The sequence below is a fragment of the Oenanthe melanoleuca genome, chromosome 14, assembly GCF_029582105.1.
Source record: "Oenanthe melanoleuca isolate GR-GAL-2019-014 chromosome 14, OMel1.0, whole genome shotgun sequence".
Classification (NCBI taxonomy): Eukaryota; Metazoa; Chordata; class Aves; order Passeriformes; family Muscicapidae; genus Oenanthe; species Oenanthe melanoleuca.
The window spans coordinates 6778457-6787048 of record NC_079348.1 but is presented as its reverse complement, the minus strand read 5'-3'; positions in this window follow the sequence as shown (position 1 = coordinate 6787048).

Sequence of the window (8592 nt, the reverse complement as noted above, 5' to 3'; positions counted from 1 at the left end):
TCAGCAATAACACAAAGCAGAGGAGCTGTGGAAATGCAGGGCTCCCGAGTAACTGGGGTCCAGGCACCTCTTCTCCTTACACCACCACCCTCCTCTGCAGGGAGGCAGGGAGGGGAGAGGGCAAAGCCAGCCCCAAGTGCCAACCCCAAATCCCAACCACTTCTCATTCCTCGACTGTCACTGCTGCCTTCCCATCTAGCTCCTCCTTACCCATGCAGGGCTCTGTGGCCAGACCAAGTAACTGCTCACAGGGCTGCAACCCAGACTATTAAATACATTCAGTACAAGCATCTTGTCTTCTGCAGTGTTGAAATCCAACCCTATGTTCTCCCAGACTGTCTCTGCCTTCCTCCTCCCCTCCTGGGTGAGAGGTCTGTGGTTGCTCAGCTCTGTTTACTAACCAGGAATTTTTCCCCTCCAGCTGTTTCTTTATTTTCACTGCAAATCGATGCAGAACCACCTTGACCAAGAGCAGGTGAAAGCCCAGCACTGATGCCTGCAGCAGTTCAGACCAGCAAGGAGCTGGGCATTCTCCTGGGGGTGGGATCAACATGAAGGGACGTGAAGAGATCCCCACAGTGGGATCAGGTCTGCCATGAGCTGGGGGGACACTGAAGTGGTGGGACGTGTGGGGTCACACCAAAGCCCATGCTGCCTGGGGGACTGCTGGGGATCCCTTTCCTCTGGGGACCCCAGGAGGGTTCTGGGGCTGCCAGGATGGAGCTGTCCCCTTTCTAAACCTGGGACAGCATCACCAGCATCCCTCCTGGGACAGTTTGAGACAGTGGCTGGCCTTCCAGACAAAGAGCCTTTGGTGATGAAATGCCCCTTGAGCAGCTCCATACCAGACTGACAACCAGCCCGTGCTGAGATCATGCTCTTCCAGCTGGGTTGCCACCAGCCAGTGAGTTATTGCAGAAGGAAAGAGAGGATGTAGCTTTAGCTTATCCTTGCTGCAAGATGCTGGGTGTCTCTCTCCCAGCCCTGAGCATGGATCTGAGGCTATGAAACCCTCATTCTACTCCCTCCATGACCCCTGTGCATCCCTCAGTGCCCTGTTCCTGCAAGGTCCCACTGCCAGCCCAGTGTGTGTGAGCTCAAGAGAACCCCCTGCACAACACAAGTGTCTTCCAACACACTCCCCATTCATCAGAGTTTGGGGAGACCCTGCATCATCCCCATTTTGGGTCATCCCCCGGTCCCCAGGTTGGCTGGGCAGAGGAATGACAAAGAGTTCCAGCACACAAGGGCTGTTCCAGCCCCGTCACAGCCACTGTTTCTGGGAAATACCCTGTGAGCCCGCAGGGTTGTACTGGCAGAGGTGATAACCCGATCACTGTGGCTGATAACAGCCTTGCACGGCTCTGAGCCAGGCTCTCTGGGAGAGGCAAAGCAGTTCAGCCTCCCACAGCCCTAAGGAGAGGACAGGCAGGTGCAACAGCTAAAAATCAGTTTGGGGAGATCCAGGCCATGCTGTGCCAAGCCCTGTTGCATTCACAGTGGGTATCAAAGCCGGTGTCGCACCCCAGGCGAGCCCCCACTAACCCTTCCCAACTCCTGTGCTCATTTTCACCCAAATTACACTGGAGGTAGAAGTCAAAAGGCAATTTCTATGCGCATCAGGAGAACTGCTGATGGAGGATGGAGAGGAGAGACAGCTCCTGCTGAGAAAAATGCTGCAGCGTGAGCCCAGCCCTCCAGCAGACACCGGAGCAGCCGCCCGGAGGCCAAACTTCCTGGGAAATCTGGCTTCCTTGGGCTGTGTGCTCACACCATCGCTGGGTTTGTTTTGTTCTGGGCTTGAGATACCGGCAGGATGAAAAAAACGCTTTGTAAGTGTTGAATTAAAAGGATGATGCAAAAGCTGCAGGGTGCTTTGGCTGGGAAACGTGAGCGGCTCGCAGTCGGCCCGACGGGGCTCAGGCTGTTTGGAGAACGTGGGGTTTCTGCGATTAGGCTGCTCATATGACTCAATATATAACCACCAGTTACACACTAGATTTAATCTTGGGTCAAAAGTCATGGATAATTCAAACCACGCAGAAAATGTTGATCGCCTGCTTGCCCGAGCTGTTTTTCTCTGCAATTCTTTGTTTGGGCTAAACAATCTCTGTAAATCAAATGCAGCCTGGCTCAAGGCAAGAGTGGGGCCTGTCCTGGCTGGAGTAATCCCTGTTCTCACTCCAGGAGCTGTCTGCTCTGCCTGCATCTAACTTTCTGAATCTTGTTGCATCTCCTTCATTTGCTGTGGGGGAAAAACAAGGATGATTCACCACCTAACTTCCCGTTGGAAGCATCATATCAGTCCTCAACCAAGTTGTCTCAGTGTTTGGGCAGTGACCCTTCCTTACCCTGAGGGAGCCAGGTTGGGAATGCTGCCTGCCATGTCCCTGTAGCAATCTGGATACCTGGCTCCCTGCATTCTGTATTTCATTTGGTTCCTCTCAGGGACTGCCCCAGTTTCTTGTCTTGGGCAGTTTCTTTCCCGACCAAGTCACAAAACCCACTCTGGTATCCAAAAGATGCCAGTAGGGATGGTCAGGAATGTTCTGCCTGGTCAGGTTAATTGAGCAAAGAGTTTCCAAGCAGAGTCTTGGAAACATTGATCAGGTCAAAGATCTGTGCTTGGGGTGGTGGGGGACTGGAACTGGAACAGCCCAGAGAAGCTGTGGCTGCCCTATCCCTGGGAGTGTCCAAGGCTGGGCTGGACAGGCCGTGGAGCAACCTGGGATGGTGGAAGGTGCTCCTGCCCATGGAAGGGGACAAGAACCCCATGACCTTTAAGGTCCCTTCCAACCCAGGCCATTCCACGATCCCATGATCTCTGAGGTTTCAGTGTGCCTGTGGGGAGCGTTTGCTGCTCCGTGCATCCCTGAGCAGATGGTTGTCCTTTCACTGCTTTCCAGAGGCAGCATCCCTCATTTCTGGTGAGTTGCTTCTCTGCTCAAAGCTTCACTGGGCAGGAAAGGGAGAAGCCATCCTTCAGCTTTGCAGAATGCTGTCTTGCAGGATGGTTATTTGTAGGGAATGCAGCGTCCCTTCTGCCAGTGGCTGCAGACGTCACTGCTCGGTTATTGCACAGGGACAAGGGCCTGTCATGGAGCATGGCTGAGCTCATCCATCACTGAACTCCTCTGCTCCTCAGTCTCCTCTCAGGTCATTAGGAAGGATGAGTGATCCCTCCTTCCCCTGCAAAACCCTTTGCCATGCAGTGACAGAAAAGGATGCAAAGAGCCCCTAAGGGCACCGAAAAAAGCTTTCCCCTGTGGGAACATGAAGGAAGCAGGGAAGCAACACCCATTTTGCAATCAGGAGGGGCACTGAAACAACCACCTCAGCCAGGGCTGGACAGGATGATGCTAAACCCCATCTCTGGGCAGAACCTCCTGGTCCTTGGCTGCTCCTGCCCTCACCATGGAGCCAGTGCTGCAGGAACAGCCAGAGGGTTTTACCAGCAAAACAGGGGTAGAGCCAGCCAGAGCCTGAGAGGGCTGATTCCTCTTCCCATACATCTGCACAGGAAAGAGGCAAAGCCCTTGGGGATGAGGAGAGAAAGCACTGGAACAGGCATAAACAGCTTAGTAATAATACTAATGATAGCAGTTAGCACGTCGGCAGCGGTTTGCAGCGCAGAGCACTGTACAAACATTAATTAGTGCAGGCAGACAATTCAGAGATATGGTTCCCATTTTGCCAACTAAGATGAGCAGAGAACCGACCATCTGCTTAAATCCTCTTTAATTTAATCCCAGGGCCTTCATATGAAAATCCTGAGCCCATTTCAGCCTCAGATGAAACCGCCCAGGTGTGGATGGACCCTTCAGACTCTCCTGGATCCCTCCAAGGGGTGTTTGAAGGGTGTTGATGGCTGTGGGCTGAGCCTGGAGGTGGAAAACACAAGGTGGCTGTTTTCTATGTCAATAAATACACATGGTGTAGCCAGAGCACTGGTGATTTTCAGTTAGACACGTGTTGCTGGAGCCTTTGGGGTTTTCCCTTTGGAGATGTAGAGTTGGTTTGGGCTATTCTCATCCTTTGGTGCCCTGCCTGTGGTAGTTTTTATTACCTGTGGGGACAGCTGGTTCATTAATAAAAATTAAAGCAGATATCAAGAATGTCTGGGATGAGTCAGATGGGTTAAAGCTGGGGTTAACTGGGGTTCAGCCCTTTGGGGTCTGTCCTGACCTCCAGGGACATTTGTGGCTGAGACTGCAGGCACCAGACACCAGGATAAGCTCAAACTGCTGAAATTGGGGTATCCGGGGGGCTTTTTTTCCTTTAAGCATACTACTTTGTATTGTACAGCAAGCACAGACTGCAGTGGGGTTTGGCCAAGGACAGGGATCAGCACTTGGGGCTTGGCCACAGGGCTGGAAACAAGTTGAAGCACCCCAAAAATTCCTGGGGGAAATGCAGATATTGCAGGAAGGTGAGCCAGGAGGGGAGCAGAGTGAAGCAGAGCTGTGATCACACCTCAGCACAGCCATGCCACAGTGCTGGGGGTGCAGCCATGCCTGGGGCTTTCTGCAGCTCTCCCTTGCTCCACAGATAATTCCTGGGCAGGAAAAGAGGCAGATGGAACCACAGGGGATGGGAAAGGCCAATGCTCCCACAAGGAGATCCCCTTCTCCTTCAGCAGCAGCAAAACATGTTTGCCTACTCTTAAGCTAATATTGAAACCACTGAGCTTTCCCAAACACTGTGTCTGAATCTCCCTCTGCACGTGAACTCATCAGCCCTACACATGGAAGAACATGCTCAGCTCCAGCACAGGCTGGTCTTCCTAGGCTGATTTATCAGGATTAGTGGCTTTTTTTTCACTAGGTATAGATTTTAAAGTCAATAATGGTGGAATTTTCCTTCTTCTCTAGGCAGATGGGTCTTAACAAGAGTCAAGAAGGGTTTGCAAAGAGTTTTATCTTTTTCTTTAGACAAAAGAGCTCCTGAATCACTTTGTCCCTGACTGAGCACACCTCGTATTTCATCTAAATCCTGCACTAAGCAGAGCTGGACCTGCAGCTACATTGCAATTATGCAGATGCTGAAATGCTTGGCTAAATCAGGGCTTTCCTTCTCTTACCATCTCCCAGGGCCTTTTCAAATTATCCCCCAGCCCAGCCATGTTTTGAGTGCAGGATGGTGCAAATACTGCAGGTAATGCTGATTTCAGCAAGATTCTCCAGGCTTGGGGTCTCTCTCAGTTTTGCCTTGTGAATGGCATCCCCAGGCAGCTCCTGCATCCCATCTCCACACCAGGTTGCCTTGTTAAGTGTCTGATTTTAATTTCTCTCAATCAGGAGCTGGGCCCGAGCAATTACGTAGTAACAAGCAATTCATCCAGGGGGAGAGCTGGATCTAGGTTAATTGGTCTGACAACTGAACCCAAGCCTTTCCGGTTTTGCCCAGTTTTCCTTATTTTTCTCTCCTTCTGCACAGTCTCTGCAAAGCTCTCAGCCTTGTTAATTAAAGAGGTAACTTTACCCCAAGGGCTGTTTTGTTCTGCCCTCCCTCCTTCAAACTCAAGAATAAAAAAAAGCAGCAAGAATTAGCTAGTTTGGGATGAAACAACCACCTTGGAGCAGGACAGAGCCGGCTGGCTCTGACAGGAGTCAGACTGTGTGGAGCTGCTGCTGTTCTCCTGGGCTTTGGGGAAACAATGCTGCGTGGGGAAAGCAGGTGTTGGGCCAGAAACATTCCTCCAGGCACGTTGGACGTGTTCCACAAGCATGCTGCAAAGCAGGACAGGGCAGAAAACAGCAGGGTCCCTAGGGCTGGGTGGGTTCTGGGTCATGGCTGAGGCTGCAGTGCTACAAGTTTGGGGGGACAGGTGCAGGAGGGTTTATGGCTTCTTGGGAACACACAGCCCTAAAGGTCTGGGCACTTCTGAAACACTTTTTGCTACAGAACACTGTCAAAAACCATGTCCATGGGGTCTCTGCCCTGTGACCACATCAGGAGGAATAGAAATTAAGCTTTGCCTTTTTTTTTGTGAACTCTTCAGTGGCGTTTTTTATGAATTCCCATTATGCCAGGCAGGGTGGGACACTCCCTATTTCCCTGTATCCCTTAGGTGTGGGCAGTCCCAATCCCACTATGCAGCACATAGAACATATTCTGTGCCTCCATTTCCATAATCTGAGTGGTTGTGGGTAACTCAGAGATCAATTTTGGAGTGAGGAGATGCCAGTGATGTTGATAGTCAGCCACATTTCCCTGCAGACTGGTATGTCCTGCAGAGAATAAACTTGCCCTAGTGCAGGGAATCAGTCCCAAAACATCCCCTGTGCTCTGAGGGTGGCTGAGGCTGCACTGGCACCAGTGCCTGTCCCCAGGAGCCACCCAGGAGCACTTTCCATCATAAAAAAGGATGTGCACAAGGTGCATGAGCAGGAAGCACAGCTGTGAGACCGCTCTGCTAGACTGGAAAAGGAAAATCTGTTATAAAACAGGCACCCAAGGCATGAGTTTGCTTTTCCAGAGGCTGTGAGAGCCAGAGGGTCTGGGACTGAGAGCAAGAGGAGGGGTGGCAACACCTGGAAAGCTTCAGAGATTGTTCCTCGGGGCTCATGGAGTCATTACCTGGCTGGTTGTGACTGGGAGGGGAAGGGAGCAGGGCTGGGGCACTGAGCCAGGGGGTTCCCAGCTGGTGCCTGGCCAAAAGTCTCGTGCAGGTTGGCACAGAGAGGGCAACACAGGCACCGGGGATCCCAGTCTCACCGAGATGGGGAGCTGGCTGAGAACTGGGATTGGCAGCTGCCCACACCAGGATGGTGCCCTCAGCAGTGATACCATGAAATTATCTGGGTTGGAATCTTAAAGTTCCAGTTCCAAGCCTGGTGACAGCACTGAGCCTTGCCTGGGTGGCACCAGTGCAGTGTTCAGGTGCTTTGCAGCACCAAGTCCCTGCCTTTCCCATCCCTTCTCCTGGGAAGGGCTCAGCCCATGCAGCAGGAGCTGCTCCTCATCCTCACACATCCCCTGGCACTCACCACTCTTGCTTCACTTCCACCAAACAGAAGCCAGCTCCCAGCCTCCACTGCTGCTGCCAGTGCAGCTTTCAGGACTTTTGGGAGTTTCCCTGAGCCCTCTGGTGTTTTGAAGCCGTCCCCAGGAGCTGCTGGGTGACTCACCAGACAGATGTGAAGGCAGCACAGATGCTACTCAGCTAAGGCTCCCACTGGGATGGCACGAAGGAAAAAAGCCATGGGCACACAGAGGTTCACAGGTTTGGTTATAGCTCCATAGACCCTCAAGTGCTCTCACCCTGAGCCATAGCCCTTCAGTAACTGCTATTCCTTCCCCTGGATCTCAGAAAAACAGACACAGCTCCAGCCCTGGTTACCTGGAGATGCTGAATGCAGATTCAGAGACATGGGTGACTGGACCCAGACACAGCCAAGGCAAGTTCACCCCAAACTGGTAAGTTAGAGTTTAAAATGGTATGTGTTCAGGGTGAGTCTGCTCTGGGAGAGGAGCAGCACCATTTCTCCAGGGCACCTTCTCCATCCCGGGATCATTGCTGGCACCCACCAGCTGAGCAGGACTGGGCAGGTGAGAGATAGGAGTGAGCTCAGGGTGATTGTGGGGTGAGCAAGCTGAGCTCCACTGGTCCCTGCCCATGGTGTGGCCTGACACCAGTGCCCTCCCCTCTGACGGGTGTTTACAGAGCTGGACAGGATCCCTGGAGCCCTTGTGTCCACGTCCCTCTGGCTGCAGGACACCAGGGCCCTACAAGGTCGTGGTCAGACCCTTCCCCCAGCTGCATCCATGAGCTGGGGACCTCCAGGAAAAGGCCATGAGCTGGGAACCTCCAGGAAAAAGGCACTGGTGGGATGTTGCTGGCAGGTTTGGTGGCTGGTGGGCAGAGCAGGGAGCTGGCCTCGTGCTCGGGGTTGCTGCTCCCGGCGGTGCTCCAAGCTCAGCGTCAGCTGGATTTTGGCAGCTCTGAGCCCTGGCCCCTCACTGCCCATAGTCCTGGCCCCAGGGAGGCAGGGAGAAGGTGGCATGCTCACGTCTGAATACAACATGTTCCCCAAGCATGTTTGTTAGCATAGTCACAAATAAACATTTTGCAAGATTTTTTGCCAGGAGGATGGGCTTAATGTGTGTGGAGCCTTGAAGGACAGGAGAAAGCCAGTGCAGCCTATCATGTGGGCTCTGGTCTAGCCTCCCCAGCACTGCTGGGGCAGAGGAAGTTGGTTTCTCTCTGGGGAGTGCATTACTCAAGTCCCTGTGCACAAATTGAGAAGCAAATCCCATTAATCCAGCCAGGAGGGAAATAATATCATGGTGCTGGGAGAGAATGGAAGAGCAAGCAAAACCCACCAGGAACCATCCCAGGCCCCCTGTCCTCTCCACTGGCAGATCTGCCCCCAGTCTGCTCCCCAAAATGGGCTCTGGCTTCAGAGTGAGCAAAAAAAGGCAAAGTCATGTTCCAACTCCTTGGGGGATTTCAGGCTTTCAGTAGCAGGATGAGCAATCTCAGCCCTGGGAGAGCTGTGGGGTCCCAGGGGGAAGCAGGGGCAGAACCAAGCAGGGGAAGGAGAGATGCCCTGGGCTGTCAGGGGCCTTCAGCCTGTGATTCTTCCAGAG